At 37.5% G+C, this 19,696-nt stretch overlaps 1 protein-coding gene across 2 annotated transcripts in view; it reads left to right on the top strand.

Moving 5' to 3' along the window:
• EDA2R (ectodysplasin A2 receptor) overlaps positions 1-19,696 on the top strand; it is a 103,292-nt gene that overhangs the window by 11,444 nt on the left and 72,152 nt on the right. The window contains exons 2-3 of one of the 2 annotated variants that reach the window (XM_032475164.1): positions 14,750-14,886; positions 15,046-15,104. The gene's annotated coding sequence lies outside the window, so the exon portion shown is untranslated. Of the gene's footprint in view, positions 1-14,422; positions 14,887-15,045; positions 15,105-19,696 lie in introns of those variants that run through there. The other variant, XM_032475167.1, reaches the window with a different exon arrangement.

Below are 19,696 nucleotides of genomic sequence, written 5' to 3'. Positions count from 1 at the left end.
GGTATGCTTGCATTCCTTTCTTTCTAGTCTTTGTATATATATCATAGGTTTTTGATTTTTTAATTACCATGGGGTTTGTGTAAATTGTCTTATAACTTTATCTACATGTTTTAAACTGATAGTTATTTAAGTTCATACACAATCTAAAAGTTCTACATTTTTACTCCCCTCTCCCATAGTTTGTGTTTCTGATGTTGTACTTACATCTTCATGTTTATCTCTTAACTGTTTATAGTAGTTATAGCTGATTTTACAGCTTTGTCTTTTAATATTCAAACTAATTTGCTTAAGTAGTTGATCCATAGCCTTTACTATATATTTGCCTTTGGTAATGGGACTTTTCCTTTCCTATCATTTCTTACTTACTGTTGTAGCCTTCTCTTTTCCACTTAGAGAAGACCCTTTAACAACTCTTTTATGGTAGGTTTATTGTTGTTGAATTCTTTTAGTTTTTGATGATTGAGAAGTTCATCAATGTCTCCTTCAATTCTGAATTGTAAGTTTACTGGTTAGAGTATCCTAGGCTGTAGGATTTTCCCTTTCAGTATTTTAAATATATCATGCTACTTCCTTCTGGCCTGCAAAGTTTCTGCAGAAAAATCAGGTGATAGCTTTATAAGGGTCCCTTTTATTTGACTCTGTTTTTCTCTTGTTGCCTTTAGAAGTGTCTTTATCTTTCTTTAACTTTCTGCTTTAATTATGATATGTCTTGGTGTGGTTCTCTTTGGGTTCATCTTGTTTGGATCTCTCGGTGCTTCCTATACTTGGATATCTTTTTCCTTGTTCATGTTTATGAAGTTTTTAAGCATAATTTATCAAATACATTTTCTGTCTTTGTTTCTCTTTCTCTTGGATCCCCAAAATGTGAATGTTAGGATGCTTGATATTGTCCCAGAGGTCCCTTCAACTATCCTCAGTTTAAAACAGTTTTCTTCCTTCTGTTTTGATTGGGTGATTTCCATTATTCAGTGTTATAGAGTGCTTATAGGTTCTTCTGTATCACTTAGTCTACTGTTAATTCCTTCTGATGTACTTTTTTTTCTTTTCAGGTATTGTATTTTTCAGCTCTGGTTTGTTTTTTGTTTTTTGTTTTTGTTTTTTTTTTTTTTGTATTTACTAGTTCCTTGCTAAAATTCTCACTGTGTTCATCAATTCTTTTCCCAAGTTCAGTTAGCATTCTTATTATTGATACTTTGAAATATTTATCTGGTAAATTATTTAGCTCTTATTTTATTAGGGTTTTTCACATTCCCCCCCCCTTTTTTTTTTTTTTGGTTTGAAACAGACTTATCTGTCTTCCCATTTTGCTTAGCTTTCTCTGTCTCTATGAAATTAAGTGAAATAGTTACCTATATTGGTTTTGAAGATGTGTCCTTGTCTAAGAGTGTCCCTAGGCAGTCTAGGTGTGCCCACTGGCTTTGTTGGATAGCTGGATCTGAAGTAAGCATGGGTCAAGTCTTCCCCCAGGGTGTGCTGACAGCTACTCCCTTGGAGGGAGGTAGGGCTGGAGATGGAAAGACTAGATTCAGAGCCAGGTGTGACCTGGGGATTCTTCTACGCTCAGTGGCAGTCACTATCCTTGATAGGGCAGGGTTGTGGCCTAAGGTTCTGGAGAAGTAGCCCTGAGGGTCCAGTCCAAGCTGGTTCCATTCCCTCTAAGTATAGACTCTCCCCTCTCTACCCCCCTGAAACAGCACCCCACCTTGTAGAGCAGCACTGGAGTAAGAGGGGCTGAAGCAGGTACCCAGTGCACCCTGGGTGTATGCTGGGACAGTCCTGGCAAACAAGTGAAAGCCCCAGGCAGTTTCCAGTCTACTGTTTCCATGGGCTAGCAAGAGCCAACCTTTCCCCATTCAGAGCCAGAGTCAAGTCCAAGCTGGCTCCACTTCCTTCAAGTGTGTGCACTCCCCAACACCTGAAATGGCACCTCTACCCCAGTGGGGAGCAGTGCTGGAGCAGTAAGGGACAGAGTGGGTGCCTTGTGTGGGTGGGGCATACACTAGGGCAATCTTTACAAGCCAGTCAGAGCCCCAGGGATTCTCAAACTGCCGCCTTCGCATGTGATCTGGCAGGGCCAGATCTGAATGCATTCTCCTTGGCAATGGCACTTCCACCCCAATGAAGAGCGATGCCAGAGCAAGAGGGGCTGGAAGCAGCACCCAGTCCAGGCTGGGGCCTACAGTGGAATGATCCTGGCTAGTCAGTCAGAGATCCAGGCAGTTTTCTACCTGCTGCCTCTACATTTGTGCTGGTAATGGTTGCCTTCACCCTGTTCAGAGTCAGGATGATGTCAAAGCTGGTTGTGTTCTTTCTAAGTGTGTGAACTCTCCTTGGCAATGACAGCCTTCTCCTTAGTGGAGAACTACGAGGGAGCAAGGGGAGCTGGAGCAGGCACCCAGTGCAAAAACTGGGGTGTTTTCTGAGGCAGTCATGGGAAAGCAGCTATAGCCCCATTTTCAGTCTGCTTCCTCCACGTTGTTCCTGGGACTGAGCAAGTGTGTGCATGCATTCTTTATGAACAAAATCTTGGTTTCTTACAGCCCTCTGGTAAGTCCCACTAGTTTTCATACCAGTTAAGGGGACTGATCTTCCCAGTGTTGGACCTCAAGCCTGGAGTACCCTATATGTGGATTGAACCCCTCTCACCCCAGGGAAGAACCTTAATCTCATGATATTCCCCGCCTCATCTTTGTCCTCTGCTAGGGGCTTTGATTCCCTACCTGATCACTTCTCCCTTGCTTCCTGTCTCTGTATGGATCTTCTTTACAATCTCAGTTGTAAAAGAGCTCTTCTGCCAATCTCCAGTTTGTTTTCAGAGAGAGTTGCTCCACCTGTAGATGTATTTTTGATGTGCTTGTGAGGGAAGGTGAGCTCAAAGTCCTGTACTCCACCATCTTGATCTCCCTCTCCATTTTTACTTTCTAGTTAGCTCTTAAATTTTTCTTTCCTTCTGATTTCTAATCTATTATTTCTTCTGTATATGGTAGTGGTATCCTTTTTTTTTAAAAGCTTTCCTTTCTCTTCTTATTCTAAGTGTGTGATTTTAAAATGAACATCTCCATATGTTTTCCCACTCATATTTTAAGGGAATGGGATCTTTTGTTAATAGATCCAGCTGTCAGGAGGTGGTTGTCTAACCGTTATTATTATTTGTTGTTACTACATCCATTTTAGAACAGGTGGCAAGATACTCCCATATGATCAGGGTCTGGTCAATAATGTTCTCTTAGTGGCAAGAGTCTACAAAGGCTTACACAGGCAGTGGTAATCTTTTACCTTGATTTTTGAGCAATAGCCACAGGATTCAAGAGCAGAAAGAAATTGACTACAGAGTCAGTGGATTGAGCTGGCTAAGATTTTCCCCACAAGCTGACCACATTATTTCACCCAACCATGGGCTGATTGGCAGAAAGGACCTATGGAAGTGGTTATTCTGATTATAACACATGGACAACTGACGTTTTCACCAAATGTAATACTTGACCAAGATAAAATATTTTTTCCAGTTCATTCAGTCTAATAGTGGACCATAGAATTAGGTCTCTTTAGGCTACAGATACTAGGTTCTGCTCTAGGACATGTGAGAAAACTCAATTGCTCATGCTGCTCAAGATCCCTGAGTAATTTAATCCTAGGTCAGATACCTGAGTTTAATTTGAATGACACAAAAGTCCTCTAATGCATGTTCATGATTAGCTAGATTAGATGACCAATGAGTTGAATGATGTCTTCTTCAAACTTCACAAGGAACTTGGGAGAAGCTGAAGTGGTATGTATACAACTTGTGTCCATATTTTCAGGTCACTGTATGTGCCTCTGGAAGACTCAGTTCTCTATTTATAGGGAGAGATTGGACAGCAGCTAACTAGTTCCACTTCAGACTCTCTTTCCTAGGAACTCCCTTTTCCATCCCAACATATTCCAACTTAAAAAAATAAAACTTTCAAGGAGCCATTGTTTTCATTAAAACTCATATAGATAGCCTTTTTTTCCCGATTGTCTCATCAATATATGCTCACCATAGACAATTCAAAAAATATAAAAATTAAAGGAGGAAATAAAAATCCATAGTCTTACTGAACAATGATAATTATCATTAATGTTTAGGTATGTTTCCTTATATATATATATATATATATATATAAATGTTTACATAGTTGCAATCAAATTATATCTATAGTTGTATGATTTTTATGTAACTTTATATGAGAAATGTAGTCTAATCTTGATTTTAAAGCTCCATGTAAACATAATTTGAATAGCTGCATAATACCCCATCATGCTATGATTTACTTAAACCTGAAAAGATTCATTGGATGGTGAGATTGTTTGCAATATGTTACTATTATAATGAACATCTTTATGCATACAGGTATGTCTATAGCTTTTTTATGGTTCCTTAGAATGGATTCTCAGAATGGGGATTACTAGATCAAAGCCCATGAATGTTTCTAACATATTTTATTACATGTTGCAAAATTGCCTTCTAGAAAGTTGATACCAGCACCATTGCCTTGTAACAACAGTGAAATGCCTAAAACACTATCACTTTATTATACCAGAAATAGTTGCTTTTTGAAGTTGTCAGACAACTTAGTTTATATGTAATCCCCCAAAACCTGCTGGTTAATTTCCAGTATATTCTGAGCTTCAGCCAGTTCCTATTTCTTACTGGAATTTAAAATTGATGATTTACAATCCCATTTTACCTCTTTTCTAAGGATCCAGTTCATTTCATGTTTTTCCTGAACTTCCATTTCTGACTCTTTTCACAAGATGATATATAGCAGACTCTTTGTCATCATATTGATTTGAGTTCCATATCAAAGTAAACTGCTTATACACACTTGCAACAATCTTAGCAAGCCACAGTTACACATAAACCCTGTACATAAACAGCCTAAGTGAGGTACAGAAAAATAAAACAAATGCATTTACAGAAAGTCTTTTCCTTATTCAGACTCAAAATGCTGTAGTTTCCTCAGTGCTGTTTAGTGGACTGGGGATCTGTTTATTGGAGCCCAAAGTCTACTGGCTACTGTTTGCATAAAGCTATCAAACCACAAACTGCCATCCACCTAGAATAATGTGGTTGATATACTTTTCTTTAATATTCTGGTTTATGTCAAAATACATTCCCAAGCACCAGTGACCCAGATGGTTAATTTATTTTTCCAGGGATTTCAAGCCAAGGTTGTTTACCTCTGGACTGGAGGACAGAAAGAAGGTTCAGCTAGTAGTTGGACACAAACTAAATCTCCTGATTCAAAATACATTCTAATTTCTTATTTATACCTAATATTGCTTCAGAAAGTAGTCATAATTATGTGTATCCTCTTGCATCATTCCTCCTGGCTCTGCTTTCTTAACTTTGGTAATAGCTGGCACTAATTTCTCCAAATTTAAAATGATCTCTTCCCTATAGTGCAGACCAATTCTGGCTTCAAGCAAGAAGTACCAAAGATGTCTTTTCCCTTATACCCACTTACCTCTTAAGTAAAAATAAATAAATAAATCTATGTGTGTGTTTGGGGGGTGGTGAGATGAGTAGGCTTAGTATTGAGTCACCTTCCCTGTTAGATGGATCCAGGGACAGTGAACATTCATGCAATGAAAAATGCGGCCCTGTTTTGATGGTGGGGACCCTATATAGACAGATGCTCACAATCCATTCTCTTGCTTCCCTGCCCCAGTATGGAAGGAAGAATAAGGGTAGATTCTTTGGGGCCTGGAAATTCTCATCCTCCCTTTAAACAATAAGGAAACACAGAGGACCAGAGAGTCTTGGAAAACCAAACTGTAGGCAAGTCAGGGGACAAATGCAGGAAGGAGAAAATATGGAAGAATTCTTAATTCTGGCAGGATCATAGCCAGTGGGCTGGAGTCAGCATAAAGAGCCATGCATTTAACAAACAAGTGAGGATGAAAACAGAGGAAGTATGAGCAATTGTCCTAAATGTCATCTAGCAATTGTGATTTGTATCTATGTGGCATATATGGTATAACAACAGAGTTCTATAGCCCACAATGCCCCTTCATGCAAAACCAGTTCTTACAGTAGATAAGTGGCTTTTGTTTTCCAACCTGAAGATGGAAGGAAGCAGGAAGAAAACAACAACAAAAAATGTTTTCAGTCCCTGTTACATGTCAAGTGTGCACTAAGTGCTTTCATTAATCTTATGAATTAAGTGAAGTAGTTGTTATTCCATTTTACAGAAGAGAAGATAAAGCCTCCTAACTCTCAGGCAAGTGCTATCCATCCCATGAACCATCATAGTGTAGTGGTCTTCAATCCTGTTGACAGTGTCTCAGTCTTTCTTCCCCATCCTGAATATGGGTCACTCTGTATGACACCAGTCTAGTCTGTTTGTGCCATTGAAGGATGCAGATGTTACTTCCTATTTCTGGCTGCCTCATCTTGCTAATGCTCTGGTCTCTGCCTGCTTCACAAGAAGGCTGCCTGCCTGAGTCATGCCTCTAATTCAAACCTTGCCACTTGTGTGGCAAAATAGGCATAGTCAGCCTGATAATAATAACAATGATGGCATTTATCAGTTTTTGAGCACTTACCATCTGCCAGATTGTGTCAAGCTTTTAACATGCATTATCTTATTTTTCCTTACTCTAGCCTTTTTAAGTACTATTGTTATTCCCATTTTACAGAAGAGGAAAAATAAACTCTTGCCAATATCACAAATCTCATCTAGCACTATTCCTCCCCTCCTTCAGCCTGCTCCAGCCCATTAGCTTTCTTGCTAAAGTCACAGTAGAGAGCCATGAATTTAACAAACAAATGATGCCGAGAACAAGATTTAATTAACTTGCTCAATATAATATTTCTTGCTGTTCCTCAGATAGTTCAAATTCGTTCCCACCTCATAGTCTTTACACCTGCTATAACGTCTGCAAGGAACTCTATTCCCCCAGATTGAGTCTCATGGCTGACTCCTTCACATTATTCAAATCTCAATTCAGATGTCACTTTGAGGCTTTCTTTTTCTCTAAATATGTGAAATAGCATACATATACACACACCTCTGTCACTCTATTTTTCCTGACTCTGCTTCTTTCTTTCTATTTCCTTCTTTCTTTTTCTTTCTTTCCTTTTCTTCCTTCCTGCCTTCCTTTCCTTCCTTCCTTCCTCCTTTCTTTCTTTCTTCCTTCCTTTCTTTCCTTCTTTCTTTCTGTCATCCTTCCTTCTTCTTTCCTTCCATCCTTCCTTCCTTCACTTCTTTCTTTCCTATAGTTGATATCATTTTGAAAGTGTCTTAATTGGTTGACTTATTTATTGCCTTTCTCCTCTACCAGACTGTAAGCACCATCAAAACAGGGATTTCATATATCTGTTTATATCTATGTATATTGTCCCCATTGCATAGTAAGAACTTAACTTATGTCTCATAGATGAATCCAGTGTTGTCTGACTCTGTAATCAGCGTTTTTAATTACTACACTTAACTCCTAGTTTGGCAAAGATGGTTGTCACTTCCTTTGGGAAGAGACAATTTATCCCTTAAAACTTTTATATGAAATAATTAGAGAACAATTATTTTTCCAATTAGGCTCTGAGCTGCCCAAATGCAGGCATTTTATTTTCCTTCCTGTGCTGTAATGTAAAGATGAACTTTAGGCCCAGAAAGAACTAGTTTCAATTCTATGCCTTAGGTCTCTTGGTGACTTTAAAATGTTTATTACCTGTGAGACTTAGTTTCCATATATGTCACACATAGTTATTGTGACAATTAAATGAGCCACCATAGGCAACTTGCCTAGTTTACTGCCTAGCATATTGTAGGCGCTTAATAATGCCAATGCCTCATCTCTTAGCATTTCTCCCAGAGTGAATCTTATCATGACATTTGTTAATTGGTGGACTGAATACTTCTTTATTTTGTACCCTTTCAGTAGCATCTAATATAGGACTTTGCACGTGAGGGTACTGAGAAATTTTTTTCTTTAATTGACTTGCTCAATTAATATTATTTATTTAATTCCTACTTGGAGGCAAATCTGGAAGGTGTGTTTGTCCAGTGTGGGCATGTTATGTAGCTGGAAGGAGGAGCAAACAAGCTTGATGACAGGGGGGATGGTCTAAAAAATATGTTCACAAGCTGATCTAATTAAGACAAATATAGTAATGATTATAAAGTAAAATTCTTCATCTGAATACAAAAATACAGTTATCTAAGTTCAGATTGAAAGAGGCATGGCATAGCCCAGTATGTGTGTGTAAACTTTTTAATTTAGGAGTCTTTGCTGTCAAAAAACTCTGTATGAATAAGGAGTGTGATTTGGCTACTAAAAAAAATGAATATCATCTTGATTTCAGGGTAACCCTGGATCTTGTCATCACCTGGAATTGATCCACTTACAGAATCTTAAATAACATTTTCTTACTTGGACCACAACTTTATGTCCTTTTAGCTTTCTCCTTGGTTCCTACCCAATGTATTTTCTTTCTCTTTAACATCAGTCTGATTACCCTGGTAGTTCTACGTAATCAATTAATCCTGTATGGTTCTACCTCTTTCCCTATACAGCCTAGACCCCACAATACATCATATTAACCCTAACAATGATGTAGTCCCCTTGTATTTTACATACACTCATGATGATAAATGATTCTCAGCCAAGGGCTGTCTCAGAATATCCAGGATGGTGGAACCAGAGGAGTAAGGTTAAATGAAGAAAGAATGTTCAAAGTCAGTATAAATCCTTCCCAGAGATTTTGTTTCACATCCACCGTAGCCTGGATTGATAATCTCTGCCCTATAATAAGCCACAGTGGTAGTGTTGTAGTTACAAGTGTGGACTCATATTCAGACAACCTGTGCTTGAATCCTGGTTCCTCAGTTTGCTAGCAGTGTAGATAACCTCTGCATTTTAGTTTCTTTATCTGTAAAATGAGAATAAAATAGATTCTTAAACCCTAGAGTTGTTGCAAGTGTTAAATGAATTAACTAAATGCTTTATATGTAAAGCATTTAAAATAGTGCCTGGAAGATGATAAGTACTTAGAAATTGTTAATTATTGTTCCTGTCACACTATTCAGGAGTGTTGGGGTGGGGAAACTTTGAGAACCCTTGCTGTGTGCTCCTTTCTCACAGTATAGTTGTGAAGCTATGGATACCATGCAGCAAGGTATATTAGGGTCCTACAAATCTGTGCACTCCATCCTTAGCTGGGCTCTCAGTGCTACACTTGGCAGTCTTTTTAAAATGTCCCTGGTCAAGCCCCCTTCCCATTCCCCACATCAGGTATTCCATATCTTCACTGACTCCTCAAACTATTTATCCAACTCTAATTGGAAGAAAAATCTCTTTACACTGAATCTCTCTCAAACTGTAATCCTGTCTCTCCCCTTCCCTTTATAGATGAGTACCTCAACAAAGGAGTCTCACCTCAGTCTCTAAATTTCCTCACTCTACAACCCACACTGCATGCCACCTCCCACTCTCCCCACTCCTCTATCTAAGAGTGCTCTGATACAGGTCACCAACAACCTCGTCCTTATAGCTGGGTAAGTTGGATCCAGAGATCTCTTTGCAGCAATCTTGTTTACTTGACCCCCTGCCCTGTATCTTTTAACTCTGGCATCCACCTTTTCTCATGAAGTTCTGTACTCTCTTGGCTTCTGCCATATCTTTCATGCCTGCTTCTCCTCCTGTCTCTCCGATTATTCCTTCTCAGTCCCCTCTGTAGGCTTTTGTTTTTCATGCACCTGAAAGGTTCTTGGTCCTGGAGATTTCACTCCTTGGCCTTCCTCTTTTCTCAGTCTACATGTGTACCTTGGATAAGCCAATACAATGCCAATACAATGCCAATACTTCATTCACAGCGGTGATGAAAATGCAGGCACTAAAGCCAGACTGACCAGGATTTAAATCCTGGCTCTGCCACTTACTTGTTGTGTGACTTACTTAAACTCTCATAAGCCTTGGTTTCTCCTCAGTAAAAAGAGGACTGCAGTGCTTCCTAAATCATAAGATCTTTGTGAAGATTAAATAAGATAATGCTTGTGAAGTGCTGGGCACATAATAGGTACTTGATAAGTATTAGAAATAACAATTCCAAGTTCACAGCCCAGCATTTTGTCCTGACTTCAGTCTCAAACTTACTGTGTCCAAACCTGCCCTTATAATTGTTTCCTCCAATTTTGCCCTTTCATCCTTTGTTATTCATTCACTAAATGACACCATCACTTATCCAGTCACCCAAGCAGCAACATCAACCTGTACATGCATAATTTTAGATTCCTCTCTTTTGCTCACTCCCTGTATGTCTAACTAGCAACTAAGCCCTACTTATTCTCTCTTGTTAATATTTGTCCTGTCTGTGCCCTCTACCTTGCTGCTGCCTTAGCTAGTTTATGCTGCCATAGACTTTCATCTATGTAGTCTTTTAATTGGTTCTCCCTTCATCTACAGGGTCTTTTAATTGATCTCCTTGCCTCCTGCAGCCATGTTCCCGGACTTTAGCCTAGTCTCTAAACTGGTGCTAGAATGATCCTCTAGTGGATCCCTAATGTTTATAGGATAAAGTCCAAATTATTTAGTGTGGAGTAACAGTTCTTCAGTGATTTCACATTTCCATGTCAAATAGCTTGTGCTACTTTCTTTACTGGAAATGCTCCCTTACCTTGACCTTCTAATAAGCATGTACTCGACAGCTCACCTCCTCAAGGAAGATTTCCATGACTGTGTTACCCTTTGTCCCAGTTAGAACTGATGTATCCTTCTTGTATTCTCCCACCTCTACCTATGAACATTTCTTTAAATTCTGAAACAGTTTCTTAAATATGTTGATCACATATTAACATACACATCTACTTTCCTCTATTAAGTTGTAACTTCCCTGAGAGCAAGGACTTTGTTTTGATTCATCTGTGTTTTGACTGTTTCAATTTACTGCTTATCATAGCATCTGATACCACAGCATTGTTGGTCAAATAAATGAATGCACAAATGGACAAACAACTCATGAGCTGTATTAACTTTAAAAAATATGCATCTCTAGGAGGATGAAAGATTAACTTCCTGGTTTTATTACTTTTTAAAATTATTTACCTTAGTTGGACAACTACTGAAAAAAGAGCCCTGGTTAAAAGATCTTTCAAATCCTTTCCTCTTCCAAGAGTTTGTGATTCTACCTTGTCCCTGATACTGTGGGGGATACCAAGGTATAAGATATGAAGTGTGTTCAAGGGAGTTTAATATATATGTGAGGAAATTAGAGTAACAATAATATAGAGGTGATAAGGCAATAGGGCTAGACATCAAATTAATCATATACCATAAATAACAACTCAGTAGAGGGAGTATATACTAATGGCTGGATTGGTTAGACAGGCTTTCTGGAACATATGGACTTGAGCTGGACTTTAGCAAATGGCAATGAATGAGTAATGTATTAACAACATCAAAGAGGCAGTGCAGCAAGTGATTAAGAGTGTAGACTCTATAGTCCAACTTTCTTGCTTTAAACCTGGTTCTCCTATTTACTAGCCATATGATTTGGGGCAAGTAACTTCACCTCTCTGAGCCTCAACTACTTCTTTAATACATTTAGTATAGTAATCTTTTTTCCCTCATGTTGTGAGGGATAAATAAGATATTATGTATAAAGAGCTCTTCAGAGTGCCTAGTTTATAGTAAACACTTAATAAGTCACTTAATAAATGTTGATTGTTGTTATTATACCTTATACGTTCAGAAGGCTGTCATTTTGAAGAAGTTTTTTTACAGCTATCAGCAATGCTCTGAGAGCCAGGAAAGGATTATTATTTCCATTTGAGAAATGGAGAAGCTGAGGACCAGAAAAAGGGAGTGACTTATCAAAGGTGAGCTAATGGAAGAGTCAAGCCTCTTGAATCTCTGGCAAGCCAGAGCCTTTCTTGAGGCCTCTCTTTGACCATAAATTGGTATTTAATACTCTGCAACATCACAGTTTCTGAACAGCTGTTTTATTCATGTCTAGGGGATAGATCAGGGTGGAGTACAGCCAGGTGGGAAACTATGGAGAAGGAAGAATGTTGAGAAAAAGCCAGAACTATCTTTAGGATTTGATATTTGTTAAGGATGACCAGTTCAATGGAGAATGTCCAGGCTCTGGCTTCTAAGACATGGAAAAAGTAAAACATAACTCACCCCACTAGGATAAAAATCATTTAGTGGGGAGGGAATAAAAGTAATCCAGGCCTCACCCTCCTTATCAGTCAGGCAAACAGAAAGTACTGACAGGTTGAGTCAATTTCCTGAGGAGGAAGAAAGAGGTTTTATGCAATAATAACATCTGGCAAAACTGTTTCTGATTGACCAGCATACAACTCTCCAAGATTCAGTGCTGTGCAGTTCGCTTCTGGTTGTCACACTAAGACAAATGTAACAGTAAAAACATTTTCTTTAGATCACTGACTCATTAGAATCCCCTATTCAGAGAAAAAAAAGTCTTGGGTTAGCCTTTTTTTTTTTCAGACTCCACTTCTGAAAGGGTCCTCTCTCCCTGTTTCTAGGCAAGGTTAGATAAGGCCACAGGAAAATAGCCTATTTCTTTCTGTTTCATTCCCACACATCCCTCTCCCCCTCAACACACACACACAGAGTCTCAGTGCTACCTCTCTGTGCTAAGCTGCAAGATTGGTACTCTCTCACCATAGGTATGGGGTGGTTTCTAAACATCACAGCCTAGAATGTCTAAATAAAATCAACTCTGCCAAATGCTCACCATATGCCAGGTATTTTAATAAGAATTCCATAACAAAACTTGATTGGGAGATTTTTTATTGAGATATAATTGACATATCACATTATATTAGTTTCATGTGTATATCATGATTCAATATTTGTATATATTGTGAAGATTGGGGAATATTATTAATCTCCATCTTACAGATGAGCAAATTGAGACTTGAAAAAAGCAAGAGAGACAATGGAAATAGAAATTAATGCCAAATATCTGGTTCCAAAGCCACATGTTCTGTGCATTAAAACTCCTCATTGTGGAGGAAACAGAGCACCATCCAGGCAGGCTCTGTGCATGCTAAACTTATCTCTGCCTTATCTTAATTCTCACAACAAACTGCTTAGTTAGCTACTTCTGTTATCTCTACTTTACTGATGAAGAAATTAAGGCTCATACTCATTTCCACAGCACATAAACTAAAATAGGGGTATTAGATAGATGATTAGCATGACTCTAAATAAAAGAAACATATAAATTCATAGATTATACTATGTTTTGAATATTTGTACAAGAAAATGATGCCTGGCAACAAGAATGAATGAATAATTCTATATCCAATATCTTGACTGAATCTCACATTCATAATATTGTGTGAAAGAAGCAAGATACAAAAGACAACATAGTATATGATTCTATTCATATAAAATTTAAAAGCAGGCAAAACTATAGTGTTTATATAGAAAGAAAATAAATGAAACTATTATTTATTATTGTATATTCTCATTTATATTCCCTCCCTCTCTTACTCACTCATTCCTTCCCTCCCTTCCTTTCTCCCTCTCTCCTTGTCTCTTTTCTTTAAGTGTTATATATCTTAATTCTTTTACTCTTCTATGTCCTAAGGAAGGGCCTGGACTTTCCTGAGAGGAATTTTACAGATTCTGCCTTGGGGTACACCACATCATAGGTCCAGGCATGACGACTGTAAGAGGGCCAAAATATGGTAGAGGTAAGCTGGGGCAGTTACCACACATGGCCCAGTTATGGGTAAAACAGTGAGCTCACAAGGAACAAGTGGGTCTTCGAAAGGGGTACATCACATGGAAAAAAAAAAGCCTCATGGCTCACTGTACTCCATACCACCCAAAATTTCAGGGACTCTAAAGGGGCTAAAATGTAGATGTTAAAACTTCATAAACATAAACTATTCCTTCCTCTTGCCCAGAAGTTGTAGAGACCACAGAACAATTACTGATGAGCATGGAATTTTAAAAACAGAGTTTGGGTGTCTGACTGACTTTATGTTATATCTTGACTCTGGCCAAGCTGTATGACATTGAGCAAGTCACTTCCTCTCTCTAAGTCTCACCTTCCTCAGAAATGGGAATAATGATGAGCTTAACACATACATACAAACCAATACAATTTAAATAGGGAGATAATACTATTTAACTTACAGAGTTGTTTTAGGTAAGAGCCTGGCACACAGGAGGTGCACATTAAATAAATGTTTCTTTCATTTCCTTTATTTTGTAGCCTCAGCCAGACCTCAGGAGGTAAAGCAGAAAACTCAGTGCCAGATGAATTGAGAGGATATATGCTAGTTTATTTTTGGAAGGATGTGCTTCAAAATCTACAAATTTATCATTGTCAAAAGAAGACACTACTGAAAACACATCAATCTGCCATCTACTTCATGCTCTCTGTTGTATACGGGAACAGAGAAACAGAGAGAGGAGGTCTACCTGGCTATCAACCTTCATTAAAATAATATTTTGTAGCTTCAAAACTTAGTTTGGGTTAATTATCTCTACCTCTAAGTCAATGTAGAACACAAGCATAGAAGCTTAAAGACATACAGCACTACTAACACTGAAGCAAGCAGCCTTTGGTATATTTTAAAATAACTTACCTTCTTTGGCTAAAATTGCCTGGCAGAAAAGTACTCCTATGCTGGTTATTGAAGGATGGTGTGATATATGAAACTGTAAAAATACCTGCTGACTCCATTCATGCAGATATAATGCCCAGAAGATAATTATGACTACTTTACTTTTGTGACCCTAGGGATGTATCAGCTGTTGCCACTGCTATGCTTGCTGTACTGAACCCACACCACCACTGCAGTTGGTTGCCAGAAAGACTTGTGTTTGAACCCTATGTCATGTTCTAACTGAGTGAACTTGACAAGTTACTTCATCTCTGTAAGTCTCAGTTTTCTCATTTCTCAAATAGAGATAATAATAGTACCTATCTTATAAAGTTTTTGTGAGGACTAAATGAGATGTTATATAAAATTAGCACGGCACTTCATACGAATTAAGTACTCTAATATTATTTCCTTCTTACCTTGCTCACTAAAGCATCTACCCCATTTCTGTGAATGAAGTTAGCTGCAGAGTTGACTACTTCCAGCATGCGGGTGAGTAGATCCTAAGATATTATAGCATGTTTACTTTCAAAATGACCTGGGCCTGGATCCTTCTTTAGAGTCACTTAATTAGGACTCAGCGAACTATGACCAGCCAGGCCCATGAGCTAAAAATGGTTTTCACATGTTTAAAGAGTTATAATAAGAAGAAAAAGAGGAAGAAGTAAAAGAGACAACATATGGCCTACAAAGCCTACAAATACTGGCTATTTCGTCCTTGACAAAAAAAAAAAAAAAAAAAAAAAAGAAAAAAAGAAAAAAAAGAAAGAAAGAAAAGAATGTTTGCCTAACCCTGCACTACACACTAATATAGTGGGAAAAGCACATGCAGTGGCTTGTCTGTGGGAGTTACTTTTTAAAATTTTTTTATCAGCCCTATTGTTCTTATCCCTCTTCCCCTAGTAACAGATTCTCCCCAAACTGGGTGAGCATTTTATCTGAGCCTGGCCAAATAAAATATCCCACTTCTGGCAACAATGATTGGAGGGATTGTAAGCAGGAGCCTCAGGTTTCTTGCTTGCCCCCAAGTTAGATCTCATACATCAGAAGGGAACTGAAATTGTCTTTCCTGCTTTCAGGTCAGGCTCCCTTTTGGTGAAGGGAAGGTCAGAGAAACCCTTTACCTTAGATTACTTGTCTAGAACCTGAAGATTGGACTTCTGCCAGCTATGAGGGGAGTATGGGTGGGGGATCCACATGGGTAAGTGGACCCAGCCTCAATCCTGCCAACAAAAATAAGATGAGCTCCCTTACATAGGATACAAAACAAATAATAGTAGTCCTTTCACTCTCCCCTGATTTCTACTGGAGAGCATAACTAACCAGGAGAATCCAGCAGGACCTAGCATCACCAGTAATGTAATAAGTGATGGGGAGAAGAAGTGACCAAGAAGAAAGGCAAGACCTTCTCCTGGTCAAATTGCTGACCTTGAAGCAGATAATATGGGTGCACAAGGATCCTTATTGATTAAGGTCTTTCTAACATCCCAAGGAATGAGGAAAGCTTCTTTGAAATATGATTCATTGAGTTAGTTATTTGTGCCATTGGATCAACATAGAAGCTAAGCAGGAAGGATGTTAAAAGAAAACAAAACTATTTCTTTCTTATTAAGTCATATAAGCTGCTTATATATTCTGGAGATCAAGCCTTTGTCGGTTCCATTTGCAAAAATTTTTTTCCCATTCCATAGGTTGTCTTTTTGTTTTACCTAACGGTTTCCTTTGCTGTGCAGAAGCTTTTGAGTTTCATTAGGTCCCATTTGTTTATTCTTGCTTTTATTTCTATTGCTTCAGTGGACTGTTCTAGGAGAACACTTTTGAGATGTATGTCAGATAATGTTTTGCCTATATTTTCCTCTAGGAGGTTTATTGTATCTTGTCTTATGTTTAAGTCTTTGATCCATTTTGAGTTTCTTTTTGTGTGTGGTGTAAGGGAGTGTTCTAGCTTCATTGCTTTACATGCTGCTGTCCAGTTTTCCCAGCACCATTTGCTGAATAGACTGTCTTTGTTCCATTGTATATTCTTGCCTCCTTTGTTGAAGATTATTTGACCAAAAGTTTGTGAGTTCATTTCTGGGTTCTCTGTTCTGTTCCATTGGTCTATATGTCTGTTTTTGTACCAATACCATGCTATCTTGATGACTGTAGCTGTATACAACCCAATCCAAAAATGAGCAGAAGACCTAAACAAGCAGTTCTCCAAGGAAAACATACAAATGATCAATAGACACAGGAAAAAAAATGCTCAATATCACTAATTATCAGAGAAATGCACATCAAAACTACAATGAGGTATCACCTCACACCAGTCAGAATGGCCATCATTCAAAAGTCCACAAATGACAAATGCTGGAGAGGCTGTGGAGAAAAGGGAACCCTCCTTCACTGCTGGTGGAAATGCAATTTGGTGCAGCCACTGTGGAAAACAGTATGGAGATTCCTCAAAAGACTAGGAATAGGCTTATCATATGACCCAGGAACCCCGCTCCTGGGGATATATCCAGAAGGAACCCTACTTCAAAAAGACACCTGCATCCCAATGCTCATAGCAGCACTATTTAAAATAGCCAAGACATGGAAACAGCCTAAATTTCTATCAACAAATGACTGGATAAAGAAGATGTGGTATATTTATACAATGGAATGCTACTCAGCCATAAAAACCGACAACATAACGCCATTTGCAGCAACATGGATGCTCCTGGAGAATGTCATTCTAAGTGAAGTACGCCAGAAAGAGAAAGAAAAATACCATATGAGATCGCCCATATGTGGAATCTAAAAAAAAAAAACCAAAAACAAAAAACAAACAAAGCATAAATACAAAAGAGAAATAGACTCACAGACATAGAATACAAACTTGTGGTTGCCAAGAGGGCCGAGGGCGGGAAGAAATAGACTGGGATTTCTAAATTGTAGAATAGATAAACAAGACTATACTGTATAGCACAGGGAAATATATACAAGATCTTATGGTAGCTCACAGAGAAAAAAAATGTGACAATGAATATATATATGTTCATGTATAACTGAAAAGTTGTGCTCTACACTGGAATTTGACACAACATTGTAAACTGACAATAAATCAATAAAAATGTTAAAAAAGAAGATAAACAACAAAGACCTACTGTATAGCACAGGGAACTACATTCAGTATCTTGTATTAACCTATAATGGAAAGGAACCTAAAAAATATTATGTATGTGTGTGTATGTGTAATTGAATAGGATCACTTTGCTGTACACCTGAAACTAACTCAACATTGTAAATCAACTATACTTCAGTTTTTTAATTTAATAATAAAAGTACAGAAACCAAGCAAAAAAAAAAAAAAAAAGTATAGACCAGTCTCTCATGAAATGGATGCAAAAAATACTAAAGTATTATTAAATTGAACCCAGCATTATATAAAGGAAAACACATCTCAAGCAAATGGGGTTTGTTCTAGGAATGCAAACATGGTTTAACATTCTAAATCATTAACAGGAAAAAAAGAAAAGAAAATCATATGATCATCTTAGAGACGCAGAAAAACATTTGAAAAAATTCAGCACCTATACATGATAAAAACTCTTAGCAGAGTAGGAATAGAAAAGAGCCTTCTTAATCTGGTAAAGAATACCTATGGATACCTAGAGAAAACATCATAGTTAGTGAAATATTGAAGTGTTCTTCCTGAGATCAGGGATAAGTCAAGATTGCCTGCTGTCACCATTTCTATTCAAAATTATGTTGGAGTTCTAGCCAGTGCAATAGAATAAGAAAAAGAAATAAAAGCCATAAGGATTAGAAAGGAAGATATAAAACTATTATTCTCAGATGACATATTTACATATGTATAAAATCCAAAATTCTAAACATTATTAGAATTAATAAGTAAATTTAGCAAGGTCTCTGGATGCAATGACAGCATATATTTCTGTATACTAGCAATATAGAGAAATTTAAATTTGAAAAGATGTAATTTACATTAGTATCAAGACTATCAAATACCTAGGAACAAATCTAATGAAAAACTGCTAGACTGTATAATATTGAAACAACAAAACATTATTGAGAGGAACTGAAGAAGGCCTAAATAAATGGAGAGATACAGCACACTCATGAATTGGAAAACTCAATATTATAAAGATGTCAGTTCTCCCCAAACTAAATATATTAATTTAACACAATATATTTCTAAGATTCTATCTAAAATATCACAAGATATTTCTAATCTAAAGATTTCTCAAACATGAAACAAAAGCCCTATCCATAAAGGTGAAATTCATAACATGTACTAAATTAAAATTAGGAGTTTCTTTCCATTAAAAGATGCCATATCAAGAGAAAATAAAAGACAACTCACAGAGCTGGAGAAGATATTAGCAATGCATCTAACAAAGGGCTCATAGCCAGAATATATAAAGAATTTCTACAAATTAATACAAAAAAAAGACAAACAATCTGTTAGAAAAACAGGCAAAATACTTAAAGACACTTAACAACAACAACAAAAAAATGATATCCAAATTCCCCAAAAGCATACTAAGTTCTCAGTTTTATTAGTCATCAGTGAAATATAAATTGAAACCATGCTAAACACCAAAACACTCACCAGAATGACTCAAATAACAAAGATGGAAAATGCAAAATTTTTGTGATGATGTGGAGCAGCTGAAACTCTCATATACTATTGATGGGAATGTAAATTGATACAAATACTTGGAAAAACTGTTGCTAAAATTGAACCAAGGCATACTCTATACCTAGGTATATAACCAGCAGAAATGGGTACATACGCTCATCAAAAGACATGTTCAAGGATGTTCATATCAGCACTGTTTGAAATAGTGCAATCTAGGAAACTTACCATATGCACAGCAACAGTAGAATGGATAAAATGAATCCCATACAAGGAATATTTTATAGCAATACAAATGAAACTTCTGCAGTTACATGTAACAATGTGGATGAACCTCTCAATCAAGCAGAGGAAGCCAGAAACAAACACATACAAACTGTAGGTTTAATTAATATAAATCACAAAAACAATCAGAATTAATCTATACTGTGAGAAGTCCTGATGTTGGCTACTTTGGAGT

Source organism: Camelus ferus, chromosome X (genome assembly GCF_009834535.1).
Source record: "Camelus ferus isolate YT-003-E chromosome X, BCGSAC_Cfer_1.0, whole genome shotgun sequence".
Lineage (NCBI taxonomy): Eukaryota > Metazoa > Chordata > Mammalia > Artiodactyla > Camelidae > Camelus > Camelus ferus.
Note: the sequence above shows the minus strand (reverse complement) of the source record. Positions and strands in the feature narration are given on the sequence as shown.